Genomic DNA, 16,461 nt, shown 5'->3' with positions numbered 1-16,461 from the left:
CATGGCCAACAAAGCTCACCAGCATCCCTTCTTCCTTAGAATGCTAAAGAAATTGGACTTGCTCCTATTGACCCTCACTGAGTTTTATAGATGCACTGCAGATAGCATCCTGCCCCGATGCATTCCGGAATAGGATCCTAATGGCTCTGGATGAGGCTGTAAGAAACTGCAGAGATTTGTGGACACAGCTCTGCATGTCACGGAAACCAGCTTCCCTCCACGGACTCTGTCCAAGTTTCTCGCTGCCTTGGTAAAGAAATCAACATTATGAAAGGCACATCCCGCCCCAGACATTTGTTCTTCTCTCCCTCCCGTTGGGCAGAAGATACAAAAGCCTAAGAGCACATGTCACCATGCTCAAGGGAAGCTTCTACCTCACCGTTATAAGGCTACTGAATGGCCCCTGAGTACATTAAGGTTGACTCGTCACCACACTATCTATCTTGTTGTGGCCTTGCACCTTATTATCTACCTGCACTGCATTTTCTCTGTAACTCTAACATATGATACTTCACTCTGTTATTGCTCTTCCCTTGCACTTCCTCAATGCACTGATGAGATGAAATGAGAGATTAGCTTTATTTGTCACATGCATGTCGAAACAATGGAACACAGTAAAATACGTCGTATGCAACATTGACCAATGCAGTCTGAAGATATGCTGGGGCAGCACCCGCAGGTGTTTCTGGTGCCAACGTAGCATGCTCATAACTTACGAACACTAGGCCCTATGTCTGAGGAATTTGGCGGAAAGCCATAGCACCCAAAGGAAACCCACACAGTCACAGGGAGAATGTACAAAACTCTTTATAGACGGCGGTGGGAACCGAATCGTAATTGGTGATCGTTGGTGCTCTAAAGCATTGTGCTAACTGCTAACCTACCGTGCTGCCCAATTGATCCATTTGGATGGCACAAAAAACAAAGTTTTGCATTATACCTCAGTACATGTGACAAAAATAAATCAGTTTACCAATTACCAAGCAGCAATTTACCAATGAAGTAAAGGTTCATGATAAAACCTTACAAATTAAGAACAAGAAGTGGTTAAGTGGATGAGGGATATGAATTTTAGAATTCCTTGCCCTAAGGAATTGCGGATGTCTTAATCTCTGTGTAAACTGGCAGAGATTACCATTCCTTCAAGAGTTTATGTGTTGAGCTCAAATTGCATTGTCAGAGTAGCCAAGGAAGTCTATCGATACTTACTGTTGGCTATTCCTGCCTACATCCTGCAGCACAGAACAAGGATGGAAGGGAAATGGGGAGCTAATGAATGTTTAGTGATGCAAAGTAATAAGAAACATTTTCCTGAATCAATAATTATAAATGATCAGATTTTGCAAGTTTTGTTGTGAATAAACCAATACTTGATTGATTAAATACAGCCTGGGCAAACTGTTGAATAACCTAAATCGAAGGGATTAAATTAAAGCAGCTTAACATACAGGGGTTACAGTCAGGCATATATCATGATAAAGTTCCAAGATTTACAGTACGTTAAGTCAAGTTGATTTTATAGTCATGTGCACAAGTATGGTTGAAGTATAGGAACATTGAAAAACTTGCTTACAGCTTTATCATAGGCACACAGAATAAGGCTATGTCCACACTAGCCTGGCTAATTTTGAAGATGCTGGTCTCGCATAGAAACGATAGGCATCCACACCAAGCGTTTTTGGAAATACCTCCGTCCACATTAAAGTGAACAGAAAGTAAATAGTTTAGTGCAACTAACACTTCATAAGTTGTTGCAGGGAGTTCAGGTGTCTCACAGCCTGGGGGAAGAAGCTGTTTCCTATCCTAACAGTCCTTGTCCTATTGCTACGGTACCTTCTGCCTGATGGTAGGGGATCAAAGAGATTGTGGGACAGACAGGAGGGATCATTGATAACGCCAAGTGCCCTCCCTATGCAACACTCCTGATAAATTCTCCGATGGGTTGAAGAGAGAACCCGAAGATCCTCTCAGTAATGCTTGCGATATTTTGTAGAGTCTAATGGTCATTCCCGTACCAGACAATAATACAGCGGGTCAGGACACTCTCAATGTGCTCTTATAAAAATGAATTAAAATAGGGAAGTGAAGCCTCACTTGCCTCATTTCCCCAGGAAGTGGAGATGCTGCTGTGCTTTCTTGACTAAAGAGGTGGCATTGAGGGACAGTGTGAGACTGTCCGTGCACTCCTAGAAGCTTGATGCTCCTAACTCGCTCCATGCAGGAGCCATGTATGTGTAGTAAGGAGGCTGCACTGTTCTGAAGTCCATAATCATCTCTTTAGTCTCGTCCATGTTGAGACTCAAGTTGTGTTTGCACCATTCTACCAGCAGTTCCACCTCTTCCCTGCATGCTGTCTTGTCATCGTTGCTGACGAAGCCAACCACTGTCGTGTCATCAGTGACCTTGATGATTTGGTTTGAACTGGATCTAGCACTACAGTTATGCCTCAGTAGCATGAACAGCAGTCGGCTGAGTCTGCAGCTCTAGGGACACTAGTGCTCAGTGTGATGGAACTAGAATTGTCGCTGCCAACGCAGACAGACTGTGGCTTTTCTATCAAGAAGTCTAACATCCTGTTGCAGAGAGATGTGTTGAAAGCCAGCGAGGACAGTCTACCCACAGTGAGCTGAAGTTGATACAGAGCATCCTGGCAGATGAGGCACCATTTTTCAGATTGGACAGGACAGAGTAGAAGGCAGAGACTATGGTATTGCCAGTGGACCAATCTGCAAATTGGAAAGTGTGGAAAGGTGCCGTGGGATCTCATGTTTCTGTACCTCCTGTCTTTCCGTCAGAATAGGGCATGGTCTAGAAAGTGGTGATCCCTGATGATACATCTCCGCCATCCATCAGGGAAAAGGTTGAATTTGCCCTTTAGTCTTAGCTAAATGTCACGGATATCTCCATTGCAATTCCATGCCTGGACAAGGCAGGCAACTGCAGTTGGCTTTGCCAAGCAGGATGGAATGTTGCCTATTAAGGGGAGAGGGACTGTGGGATTGTGATGTCGGTGGGGGGACTTTTGGGCCTGTTCAAAGCAGATGTTTGCACAGAAGGAACAGAGAGTATCGTTCCAGAACAGTTATCATTTCTATTACTGGCTTTTTTAAAAATATCTCGACGAAAAGTTTGAAGTGCAATCAATGTTGAAATCCAGAATAATAGCACCACTAAACAATGTGGTATGATTTTCATCCACAACATGTTAGAAACCACATAACCTGTTTTAGGGATACCAAAAAAAATAAGCCAAATATCAGAGAGAATGATTCTGTTGTTCTCCAAAATAATGTATGGGATTAATCAGCGCAAAATATCCCTCAGTCCTCAGCCTTAAACATACTCAACTCTTGGAGTTTGAGAGTTCCAAAGATTCACAAACAACTAAGTGGAAAGTGAAATACAGATGCTTAATCGAGTCCGCCCATCTCCCCACCCTCTCCAGATGTATGTTTACTCCTCATTCCAAACCCTCTGAACCCATTACTGGCAGTGCCTTAATTCTAAAGCTGCTCTCCTCGGTTTCCAATCCCTCTCTGATCTTGCTCTCTCCTCTCTTACTATCCATCTTCAGCCCGGTACCTCTCAACGCACCAATGCCACATAAACTCTGAGCTCTCGAACGTACCTAATTTAACGGCCCCAGTAATGCAGTTTAATGTGGCAAACATCAGAGCACTTGAGTCTCTTTCATCAGCCTCAGTATCTCTCTTCTTCAAACTCCTTGAAATTAAGTCCTACCATTATTCTAACCTCTCGTTACGATGTGCGGTGTCAAAGTTTCTGTTTGATTAACAACTCCAATGAATCAATTTGGTGCTTGTAGCAAAGTACTGTGCTGTTACATCCAAAATGTGGTTGCTGTTTCAACACAGAAAATGCAGCTATTTGTGCAAGAAAGTTCCTGCAGTAATCAACTAATAATCAACTATGTGCACACCATTGGCTACATCTTCTCCTCCCCAGCCCTCTTAACTACTCCCTCCACAACTCCCTGGTCCACTCATCTCTCCCCACCCACCACTCCCTAACCCAGGGTAATTTCCTCTGCAAGCACACGAGCCCCCTACATCTGCACTCATACCTCATTCTAGGGCAGGTGTTCTCCACTTGGGGTCCACGAACTTGGACGAGAAAAAGAATTACTTCTTTCTTTTCAGTAACCCTTAACTGAAATTTAGCACTTCCTTCAAATATAAATGTAGGCACCAAACCACAGTCGTTTTAGCAGTACCTGTGACTTTGTCACCAATAGAAATCACAGATGTTATCATATCACATTGCAGTTGTTCAAATATCTCAAAATAACATTTACAGCATGCTCATCACTACTTCAAAATTACAGTAACGTGTTCATAGTCCTCCTTTCTGCTCGTGGTGACGTAGCTGGCCAACTACCAGGTAGCCCTGTGCCTAACCGTCATTCAGCCACCGAACGGCCAGCCATCTACATTGCTCTTCATTATTCCATATCTACTATTGCATGTTGATCAGCCATTTTTATTGTTTGTCAAAGTTTTACAAAACAGGACAATCAAATGGGAATTCTTAACTGCACAAGGAAGAGTTAAGTTTTTTTGTAATACGGATAGGTTACGAGTCTAGACCAGGCAAGCTCAAGCACATCAGACAGTTGGAATAACTGCTGAATTGTGTTATTTAAAGTAACATCTTATTATTGCTAACAGGTTGTGAAGTGATACAGGTCATGCACCATGTTGCAAGTTCTGTGAGCCAGCAGAGCTTTTTCCCTTTATTTTGGTTTTTCTCTTCTTACTTACTTTTTGTACAGTGTCTGTGTTATAAAGTAAAGAAGGGCACTCGCAGTATGTTTTACAAGTGGCATTCATGTATCATTATTCCATGAAAATAACGCACATTTTAAAAATAACTTTGTGAGAATGCCGAGAATGATATCAGAAATGAGAACCGTTATTTCTAGGAAGGCACTAAAAGCCACACGACTCCATACACAACTACAGCCGAATTCCAGGAAGATGCCTGAGCTACTGACGTAATTCTTGTGTCTATCTGAGTATCTAAAAGCCATTAAAAGTGTTAAAACTATACAAAAAATGCCAATTGAATCAAATGTTTTCTTTTAGCGCTTTATTTATTTGTTTGTTTGTTTATTTATTTGTTTTTCCCAGACCATTTTGTTGAAGAAAAGGAAGTATGATGAAAAATTTGGGACACTTCCAAAACTTGGATTTGCTATTTCACAAAAAAACCTTTTCTTGAAGCTTTCTATAAAGTTGCTTACTAGATTGCCAAACAAAAGAAGCCCCACACTATTGGAGAGACTTTAGTAAAGCCACGTGCACTGGAAACGGTCGAGCAGCTTTATGGACTGGAACAGAGAAAAAAAACTGAAAGCGGTTCCCATATCAAATAACGTGATACGTCCCAGAATAGTTGATATTACTTTAAAATTTTGAAGCAGTTTATTGACGAATTGGTAGCCTCACAATTCCCATTCAATATGCTACTGGATGAAACTACAGACATCTTTCAATGTAGTCAGCTCCTTGTTTTTGTTCGTCAAGCGCATGGGGATCCGATCAAAGAAGAGTCCTTATTTTCTGAGTCCCTTTGTAGCCGTCAAAAATTTGGAAATATTAAAGAGTTTTTTTTTGCCAAACAAAACTTTGACTGGAAAGAAAAACTTCATACTCTTTGCACAGATGGAGCTCCTGTGATGCTAAGTACTACATCTGGTTTTGCTGCTTTAGTGAAAAAGGAAACTTTTCACATCCTCATCACTCATGGTTTTTTTCACACAGACATGCACTAGCAACAAGGATTCTTCCAACAACCCTGACAGAAGTTTTATCAACAGACATAAAAGTCATCAACTTTACTTGAAGCAGGTATCAGAATATATGCACTTTTAAAAGGCGTTGTCAAGAAATGGGTGCAGAATATGAAGTGCTTCTCTACCACACTGAAGTTCACTGGCTTTCAAGAGGACAAGTATTAAAGTGCTTCTTCAATCTAAGGACAGAAGTTTCACTTTTTCTGAAAGAAAAAGAAAACCCACTCTTGGAACAGTTTGAAAAAAAGGATTGTATCCATGGTTTGGCGTACCTGGAAAATATTTTTAACCATATGAATGAAATAAACCTTTAATTTCGAGGTCCAGAAGTCACCATTACAGATGCAACATCCCCACAAATCTTTTCTGCACTCTTCCCAACTTAATGGCGTCTTTCCTATACCAGTGTGACCGAAACTTAACAGAATAATCGAGATGGAATCTCATCAACATCTGGTATAACTGCAACAGGTGGTGCTGCTGACAAATCGTTTCCAGGGACCTAGGTTTGAAACTGATCTGGGCCAGATGACCACAACGTTTTTCAAAGCATAGAACTTCTCAGAGGAGGCAACACCAGCGAGGGACATGGTGGCACAGCAGAGAACTGTTGCTTCTATGCTCCAGGGACCCGGGTTCAATCCTAACTTCAGGTGCTCTCAATGTGGAGTTTGCACATTCTCCCCATGTCCATCTTTGTTCCCTTGGGTGCTCCTGTTTTCTTCCACATCCCAAATACAAGTGAATTGGCCCCTTAGTGTAGCTCAAAGATAAAATAATCAAAGATGATTTGATGGGCAAGGAATTAAGAGGGGTAGTTAAAGCTTATGTGTTATAATATGCAAATAAAAGATGTTGAACTGATGCACCCACCTCTCTCCCGGGTGTGTAAATGTTCCCTTGGCTCTATTTTCAGAAAGTAGCAGGGTGCACTTCTCAAGAGTCTGAGGCCAGTGCTCAACAATAATACCCAGTAACTGGTCTGTCTGGTCAGCATCATACTGCTGTTTGTGGGATCCTGCCCTATGCAGATTGGTTTTGATATTTCCAATATTAAAGCAATAACTGTACTTCGAAAAGTACTCAAGTGTCGGACACCCTAAACTGGGATATAAAAGATGCATCTTTGTAAGTAGGGCAACTAATCCCAGTAAAGGTCAAAGAATCATTTCTGTAGTCCTGGCCCAATATCTATTCCCTGAAGCCACACCATAAAGCTAGATTATTCTGTATTGGCTGCAGTATGTGAGATCGTGCTGTTCACACATTTGGTACCATGTCTATTTTTGACCTACAGCATGCCATTTACACAATGAATGTGTGCGTTTGAGTTCCATACAGTCATCTCAAAGTTACTGTTAGCACATGTGTCCTATTTTTCACTTTGATCCACTCATTGTGGTTGTTTGTGCTCCAGTTTGGGAAACCTGGTCATTTGGCTGTCACTACTGAGCACTCCTATTAGAAGGGCTGCCACAAGAAAGTAGCAGGATCCCTGCTCACGCCACCTAGGCCATTCTCTCTTCTTGCTGTTGCCGTCAGGAAGGAGGAACAGGAGCCTTAGGTTCCACACCACCAGGTTCAGGAACAGTCATTATCCTTCAACCATCAGGCTCCTGAACCAGTGTGGATAACATCACTCACTTCAATTCTGAACTGATTTCACAACCTAGGACTCCTTTTCAAGGACTCATCTCATGTACTCAGTATTATTTATTTATTCGTGTATTTATTATCATTTGTAGTATTAGTAATAATCTTCATTTGCACTTTTTTTGTTCATTAGTCTCTGTGTGTAGTTTTTCATTGATTCTATTGTATTGCTTTGTTCTACTGTGAATGTCTGTAAGAAAATGAACCTATGTAGTATAGTGTGACATATACATAATTTGATAATAAATTTATTTGAACTTTGAACTTCCTCCTCTTCCTTCTTTCTTCCCTCTCTCTCTAACCTTTCCTCTCCCCTTGGCCTGAAACGGCCAGTTTTGCAACAACCAGGCAACTGAAATAATTTTTTAAAAATCGGCGAACTGTTAACAGAGGCAAAATTTAATGCTTTGTTTGCACTTTCATTATCTCATTACACATAACTTGCACTCACTTGTGCAAGCCTCCACGTTTTGGAAGTTACCTTCAGACTTCTGGCAACTTGATGGCTACACTCCACGGTTATACTACGGCTCCATTGCAAGTAAACAGCGAGGCCGCTATCTTACTCATGATTAAAAAATACCAGTATGTAATTCAGGGCACAAGAGAACAAACTGAACTGTTACGTTTTTTGATCTGCTTTTGATCATCAAAGCTAAGACACTCAATTGCTCATTTTCTCTGTGCAGTCTATTCCTGCTATTAATCTTAAGTAATACTCATACTCCGGCAGAAATCTTTAGGTCACACATATCTAAACCAGCTCTTTGAGAAGACTTTTTTTTATTAGCATTTCCCCCTATGTATTCTACCCATTGCATCTCTCAGGATTATTGTGAATCACAGTGCTGGTCCACCACTTTCTAGTTTAGCAGAGCCACTTTACCAGCACTGAAATTATTTTCTTCCTGAAATGACAAAGAAGGTGCTCTTCATTCCACAATGAAAGAATATCTGAAGTGTGGAATATCAAGTGGTACAGCCATCATGCAGGGAGGTCAGGAATTATTTATATAGTTTGAATTAACAATTATGACTAAGATACTGAACTGAGGCTGTTGACATTGAATGAAGGGGGAGGCAGAATGTCTCTGTTCACTTTCCCCAGTGACCACAGCTATCACTTAGCTCTTGATAACCATCACGACTTGGTTACCATCTCATCGCCTTTCGTTACTGTGAGAGGAGTCTGCAGATGTTGGAATGCAGAGCAACAGGCAGTGTGCTGGAGGAGCTCAGGAGGATGTGCAACATCTGTGGGAGGAAGGAAACTTGACAGTTTAGTGTGAAAAGTCCTGATGCAGGGTTTCCTCCCACTGATTCTGCTAGAGCGTTCCGAGTCCCTTCAGCAGACTGTTTGCTGCAGCCTTCCTCGTGAGCTTGCTGTGCCTGAGCGAACTGCCACATCTTGTGCAGAGCACCTGTCAAGTACACCACCAAAGTACACCAACTGTGAATTGGATGTGTTGTCATTACAAAAAAAAACTTTCTTCAGACCCAATGTAAATAAAAATGATATTCCTAGTATAACACAGGTCAAGACAGAATACATCACAAAGTTTCACTGGAGTTCATTGCTTTCCCTTAAATAAAACAAATCCAACAATCCATATAGTAAAAATAAAACCAAACTCTTGGAATTTCTCTGGGACATTGAACCAGATTATGAGTAAGCAAGAGGGGAAATATTGTATGAAGATAGCAGTCTATGTGAATTTATGCTCACAAGATAATGCCATAAATAACCAATCTGGAGTCCTCCCAGAGCAGAATAGAAGCCATGTTCACATCCTGTGGCCACTAAGCGATTCCACATGGAAATGCAGATGTTTTATTTATGACGCTGAAATATGCAACATGATCATTATGAGGTCAGATGTGAACAAAGCTGGTGGCAGTGGTTCTATTGACATAACCTATTCTCATGTACATACTCAGCACTGGATTTAATCTCATACACAAGCAAAGCTTTCATACAGAAATTGGGCCCAATCAAAGTCATTTTTAATAATTTGCACACAAAAGCAAAGCCATGCACAAGAGATTGGGCTAGTGATCATTTTATTTTATTGTTCTTTTAAGTTTGAGATGCATCGCAGAATAGGCCCTTCCAGCCTTTCGAGCCGCAGCAACCCCCTGATTTAATCCAAGCCTAATCACAGGACAATTTACAATGGCTAATTACCTCACCAACCCCTGGTACGTTTTTGGACTGTGGGACAAAACCAGCACACCCACACAATCACAGGGAGAACATACAAACTCCTTCGAGGCAGCAGTGGGAATTGAACCCGGGTCGTCTGCACTGTAAAGCATTGTGCTAACCACTATGCTACCATGCCACTCCTGTTTCCATGTCATTTAGCATCATGAAACTGGCATTTGGACTTTTGAGTACAATTCACCTCAGTACATCTGAAGCTTGTCACATCTAATGATGGCTTCTGGTGCGCAGCAAGACTGTCCACGATAGCACAACCTACAACCTGTGTTTAAAACAGACTGTAAATCAAGGAGCGAACTATCAGCAGATTGACTATGCTCTCTGTACCTGGACAGGAAAGGAATGGAGGGTAATGGGCTGAATGCAGGTCGGTGGGACTAGGTGAGAGTAAGCATTTAACACAGACTAGAAGGGCTGAGATGGCCTGTTTTCGTGCTGTAATTGTTATATGGTTTATACGGTTTATAATGGACAATAAGTAAATATGGAATTATTACAGTTCTGTTTGCCTGTTCAGCTTTCATAGAACTGACAATACACAGGCTTGCAGGTTTAATGCCAATTCATGCTTGATGGTTGGCATGGACTTATAGGCCTAACTGCCTGTTTCTGTCTGGCATGACTTTTCAAGTCAATCAAGTCAAGTCAATTCACTTTTATTGTCATTTCGACCATGACTGCTGGTACAGTACATAGTAAAAACGAGACAGCGTTTTTCAGGACCATGGTGTTACATGACACAGTACAAAAACTAGACTGAACTACGTAAAAAAAAACACCACAGAGTAAGCGTCAGTTTTCACGTCAGTTTTGTGCATACAGACAGGCAGTCTTGACTAGAGTACCTGTCTCTGGTGAGTTTAGTTGTCCAATTGAGAATAAAGGATTAACCCTTTGGTCCCATTTTGTACTGAGGCATGTCTGTGTTAGCTTGTGATTTATGTCTGTCAGGAACAGCAAACCCTTACACTCACACTGTCTTTAAAGTATAAAGTGTGGAATACGTATGATTGTCACAAACAAATCTGATGCCACAATGTCAATGTGGGGATAATAATATAACTGAGTGATAGCTCATGTAGTGAATGAGGTTTTAGGAGTGATCCTAAAGAGGAACAGACAGGCAGAGAACTGAAGGCATGAATCCAAAGACAGAGGGAGTAAATTCAGAGCGACACATACAGAATGCTGGAGGAATTCAGCAGGCCAGGAGGAATCTATGGAAAAGGATAGACAGTTGATGTTTCAGGCCAAAACCCTTCATGTATCCTGATGAAGGGTCTCGGCCCAAAACGTCCACTGTATACTACTTTCTATAGATGCTGCCTGGCCTGCTGAGTTTCTCTGGCATTTTGTGTGTGTTGCTTGGATTTCCAGTGTCTGCGTAATTGGATTAAATTCAGAGCCTGGAATTAGAGGAAAACTAAGATCCTTGGAGGTCAGAGGACTGGAGAAGGTAGGTAGGCCAGTGTGCAAAAACAGGAGAGAGTTTGAAAATTAGGTGTTTCTAGAGTGGGTCAGTGGAGATTGGTGAACAACAGGCTGAAGGCTGAAGGCTGAAGGCTACTGCCTACCCATATCTGAGCCACACACTGATCAGATGATTCTACGATTCAAGGAATTTAAAAAAAACTTTCTTTCAATATGCTATTCATGGTCAATATAAACAGCCACACGATAGTTATTTCATGACCACTCAATATTCAAGAGTTTGCTTGAACTATAAATATAAAACTCGAGCTGCATTACAATTCCCAAGAGTAATTCTGCCAAAATATATTATTCTGAAATGAAAATATATACAAAACTTTAAATAGCAGATGCATCATTAAATTCAGGAAGTCCTGACATTCTCAAGCTTGAGAGTGGTAATGTTTAGAGTACTGCCTGTTTGGTGGCCTAAACTAATTTACTGTTAAGGTCTAAGTTCCCTAAAAGGAGAACATTCATCATGTTGATACTACAGCCAGAGTAAGCACCATGGGTTAGTGCTTTTTAAAGAAAAAATCCTTTAGTAAATATGCACATCTCGTAAGTATACCTTTGTTCAAACGCTTATGGAATTAATTCAAATACAGTGGAACTGTTCTAGTTCAAAAACACAATACTTTTGTCAAAGGAGTAACAGGTCCTTCAGCCCAACTCATTCATCCCAACTGTGTTGCCCAGTAAGCAAGTCTCATCTGCCTGCATTTGGCCTATAGCCCTCTACACTTCTCCTGTCCGTGTACAAATCAAGATGGCTTTTAGATTTTGCTAAAGTGCTTGCCCTCTATTTCTGACAGCTAATTTGCACCGGAGAAATCCAAAGATCATAAGCTTCTGGATGAAGAAATTCCCTATCTTTACCCTAAAGGCCAGCTCCTTATTTGCATTTACAACCAGGATTCCTATGCCTACAAAATCCATTGTTAACTGGTATCTGTAATGAAGCAAAATGGCAGCATCAGCTCCGAACTACTGAAATTCAGCTCAATAGAAGTCAAACAAGTTGTATTACAGAATTATTGTTTCAATAGTATGAAATGCATACTATATTATATATTATGATATCATACATTTTGCATAACCATTACAGAATGGATTTTCCCATTTGGTTATAATTATTCTTTTTGTTATCCTTTTTTAGATTTTTGTTTCAATGTGATCGGCTCTTATTTCTCTCTGTAATGAAAAGAAGGTCACTTTGCTCCAGAACGAACCTCTTTCCTCTCTGAAATCAATCCTTTCACCCTTCTAAGGCAATCAGATCCTTTCTTGGTTTCAAAGACCGGAACTGCCCATTCCACTCCACCAGTGGTTTCACAAGTCACCATCCCTCCGGATTAGAATAAGATTGGAAATGTAATGTCTAAACACAGAACAAAGCAAAAAAAAAATGAAATCCAAGGTAAGACACACAAAATGCTGGGGGAGCTCAGCAGGTCAAGCAGCATCTACCGAAATGTTCACAGTCAACGTTTTGGGCCGAGACACTCCTTCAGGACTGAGAAGGAAGGGGGAAAGACACCAGGTTAAAAAGCTGGGGTCGGGGCAGGTAAGGAGACTAACTGGAAGGTGATAGGTGAAGCCAGGTGGTTGGGGAAGGTCCAGGGCCGGAGAAGAAGGGATGTGATGGGAGCTGAGAGTGGGCCATACAAGAAAGGCAAGGGGGTGGGGGAAAGTGATAGGCAGGTGAAAATAGATAAAAAGGCCAGAGTGGAGAATAGAGGAAGAGGGGAGGGGGGAGGAAAGATGGATTCTGCAGTGCAATTTTAAGTATAGACCTCTATCTCTTCTGTGCAGACTGGTATTTCTAAAGGAAAATAGTGTGCCGCTTCTCAGCAATGTAACAGTCTCAGGTATTCAGTTTGTAACAATAGTTGAGAGAGTTTTATAGTTGAGAATGTTTTATCTTTTAAAACATAACACTCTACCTATAAGCTGTTTACCAAATCACCTTTTGCCAAGGATTGTAGACTTTGTTATTTTTACGTAGTCAAGGTCAAGATTATTATTCTATGCACACATCCATGTGTGTACAGGTGCAATGACAACTCGCTTGCAGCAGCATCACATACCACATCTGCCAAAGTCAAAACACAAAGAGTACTACTGCATTGGGCCATGAATCAGCAGCCAATCACATGAGTCACAAAGAAGACATGCTAGATGAGTACAGCAGATTTATTTTATTTTTTGAAGGACATTTATGAACTAGATGGGATTTACACCAATCCAGTTTTTTTAGACGTCTTTTTGTGATAAATTGTTGACTGCTGCCTGGTAGAGTTTGAACCTGGGTGGACCATTTACCTTCCAGTAGTTTAACTACAACACCACCTCCACATAGAATCAGTACAGTTCATTTGACATGCACCTTACCCAATAACAACTTTTCATTCTGGCCTTAATTCATCCCTGCTAATGTTCAAATAACAGATTCCAGCTGCAAGCTATTCTACTCCTGGGAAATCTGATGCAATTTTAATACAATCCTAGAAATATCTTCCTCTCCATGAATATTCCAAGTATTTAATATGAAGGGGAATGCTCAACATTGGTGTCTGTGGAAAAGTGCCTGCAGGATATTGTCTTTAGTGAAATAGGAAATTGCAAACACATTCCTTTCCCAAGATCTTCCTCAAAATAGGGTTATCATGTAAAAACAAACCAAAGCCTGTGTGCTGATGAAACATTTGACCCTCTTTATTCCAAGAAAATTCAATAATCTATCAAAAACAACATTGTCACTTCTTCTAGCTGATCCCAAGGACAAGAGATATGTAAGAAAGAAATCACCATGATTTAATTGTTATCCTGAGTTGTTATCATGAAGGTATGACAAATAGCATTATTAAAATTCCAACTCATAAGGAGAGTCTCTTCAGTGTCTCAGTACCAGCCCCACCAGATGTTAGGATAGCTTCTGTCCCACGTTATCAGAATCTTGAATAGACTTCACTAAAAGATGAACTCTTGATCTCCCAATCTACCGCATCATAGTTTTGCACTTCATTTGCTTACCAGCACTGAATTTTCTCTGTAATTAAAACACTATTATTTTGCATTCTGATTTCCTTTTGTTCATTGATATAATAGTGTATGGCATGACCTGTCTGGATGGCACACAGATAAAAGTTTCTTTTTTACTGTATCTTGGTACATGGAGACAAAGATATTGTTAAACCTACATACAAAGCCAGGAAAAGAGCACAGTGGCACTAATCCGAGCTGCGTATATTTCAAAACAATGAGTATTGAAGGAAAGGTAGCTTAGGGCATGAATCAGTGCGTGCAATTAAGACATTATAGCTGTTAGTGAGACTTGGTTGCAAGAGGGGAGCAACAGAGGTTTTGCAGGATTTAGAGGAACAAATTTGTAGAGAGATTGCAGACTGTTGCAAGAAATACAAGGTTGTGTGAGACAGGCAGGTGGCAAAAGTTTGTGTAGAAAACACTGCATATAGCAATCAAAATGCCATTAGCTTCAAGTTAGTTATGGAAAGGCTGGGTTTGGTCCATGGGTTGAGATACTAAATTCGAGAAAGACCTATTTTGTTGCTATCAGAAAGGATCTGGCAAGTGTGTATTGGGACAGGTTGTTCTCTGGCAAAGGTGTTCTTGGTAAGTGGGAGACCTTTAAACGTGAAATTTTGAGAGTACAGGATTTGTATGTTCCTGTCAGAATAAAAGGCAAGAATAACAGGTTTAGAGAACCTTTGTTCTTGATTGATATTGAGGCCCTGGCTAAGAAAAGGAAGGAGGTACACCAGCAGGTATTGACGGATAAATGAGGTACTTGAGGAGAATAGGAAATGCAAGAGACTTGAGGACCTGAGTTACAGGGAAAGGTTGAATAAGTTAGGACTTTATTTCCTAGAACGTAGAAGACTGAAGGGAGATTTGATAGAGGCATATAAAATCATGGGGGCTACAGATAGGGTATATGCAGGCAGGCGTTTTCCACTGAGACTGGGTGAGACATCAACTACAGGTCATAGTTTAAAAGTGAAAGATGAAGTGTTTATGGGGAACATGAGGGGAAACTTCTTCACTAAGAGGGTGATGAGAGTGAATGAGCTGCCAACACAAGTGATGGTGTGGAGACGATTTCAATACATAAGAGTTATTTGGATAGGTAATGGATGAGAGGAGTATGGAGGAGTATTATCCAGGTGCAGGTCTATGGGACTAGGCAGATTAATAGGTTGGCACAGACAAGATGGACTGAAGTGCCTGTTTCTGTGCTGTAATGTAGTGTTCTATGTGATAATACTAATCAGAATGAGATTTATTCTCACTCCCTTATATGAAGGACAGTGCAAAGTTTGGTCTGAAGTGATAGGTAATTATGTACAGGACTTTCACGTATTATGCTTTGTGTTCAGTTTTTGGTGTTCGATAAATGAGTTGCTATAACAGACCAGCCTCTTAAAGTGAGCCCCAGCCAAAGTTGGTCGTTGTGAATTCTGCACGTTTCCACCAATTATGTTACCCTACAAACCTACTGAGAGGTTGCAGACTTTGCTCATTTTATTTCAGATTTTCAACATCAGCATCTCTTCGCTTTTTGATGAGTCTTAATATCAAGGCCTTGGATGTTAAGCATTCCAAAACCACATTCCAAAGAAGAGCAGGGTGATAATCCCTGTTTGTCCAACATTAATCCTTCAATCAACACATCCCCCAAAAAAACTGCCTGCTGTGGGAGATTGCTATACAAAAAATGGTGGCTGTGGGAGGTTGCTATGCAAAAAATGGCGGCTGTACTTCCTATAACAGTGACTTCACTTCAAAAATCCAGAGGTAAATGTAAAGTATTTTGGAGTACCCTACATTGATGTAAGTTCTTCAGTTTGAATAAAAAGAGATTAAGGGAAAGCAGTAAATGATTCTGGATTATTCCATATTATACAGTAGGTAGCCATTTAGTCTTTGTGACCTCTTAATCAGTTCCCTCTCATTGCCCTGTAATCTATTCTCTCTCACATGACCACCAACATCCTCTGATTCTCCTTCCACCAAAGTTCAGTGCTAATTTTTATTTTTTTAAAAAGCTACTCTCTGGAGTGAAAGAGGTTGGGAAAATGTTGCAATACAAAAATGCTGGCAAGGCCGTAAGTGGCAGGGACCTGACAAGCATCAATGCAAAGAGAGACACTTGGATGCAAGTTGATAGTTCACTGAATATGGTGACACAGGTGGACAGGGTAGTGAAGAAAGCATCTGGCGAGCTTGCCTTCATAGGCTGAGATGCTGAGTATAAGAATTAGGATGTCACGTTACA

The 16,461-nt window shown here is 40.9% G+C and overlaps 1 protein-coding gene across 15 annotated transcripts in view; it reads right to left on the bottom strand.

Annotated features, from left to right (window-relative positions):
• znf516 (zinc finger protein 516) overlaps positions 1-16,461 on the bottom strand; it is a 138,369-nt gene that overhangs the window by 69,660 nt on the left and 52,248 nt on the right. For 4 of the 15 annotated variants that reach the window (XM_059972713.1, XM_059972720.1, XM_059972729.1 and 1 more), the window contains one exon: positions 20-242. The exons of 7 other annotated variants lie outside the window; for them this stretch is intronic. The gene's annotated coding sequence lies outside the window, so the exon portion shown is untranslated. Of the gene's footprint in view, positions 1-19; positions 3,989-16,461 lie in introns of those variants that run through there. 4 more of the 15 variants (XM_059972737.1, XM_059972764.1, XM_059972709.1 and 1 more) reach the window with 3 other exon arrangements.

Source organism: Hypanus sabinus, chromosome 1, assembly GCF_030144855.1.
Source record: "Hypanus sabinus isolate sHypSab1 chromosome 1, sHypSab1.hap1, whole genome shotgun sequence".
Taxonomy (NCBI): domain Eukaryota; kingdom Metazoa; phylum Chordata; class Chondrichthyes; order Myliobatiformes; family Dasyatidae; genus Hypanus; species Hypanus sabinus.
The sequence above is the reverse complement of the archived record's forward strand: the minus strand, read 5'-3'. Positions and strand labels throughout refer to the sequence as shown.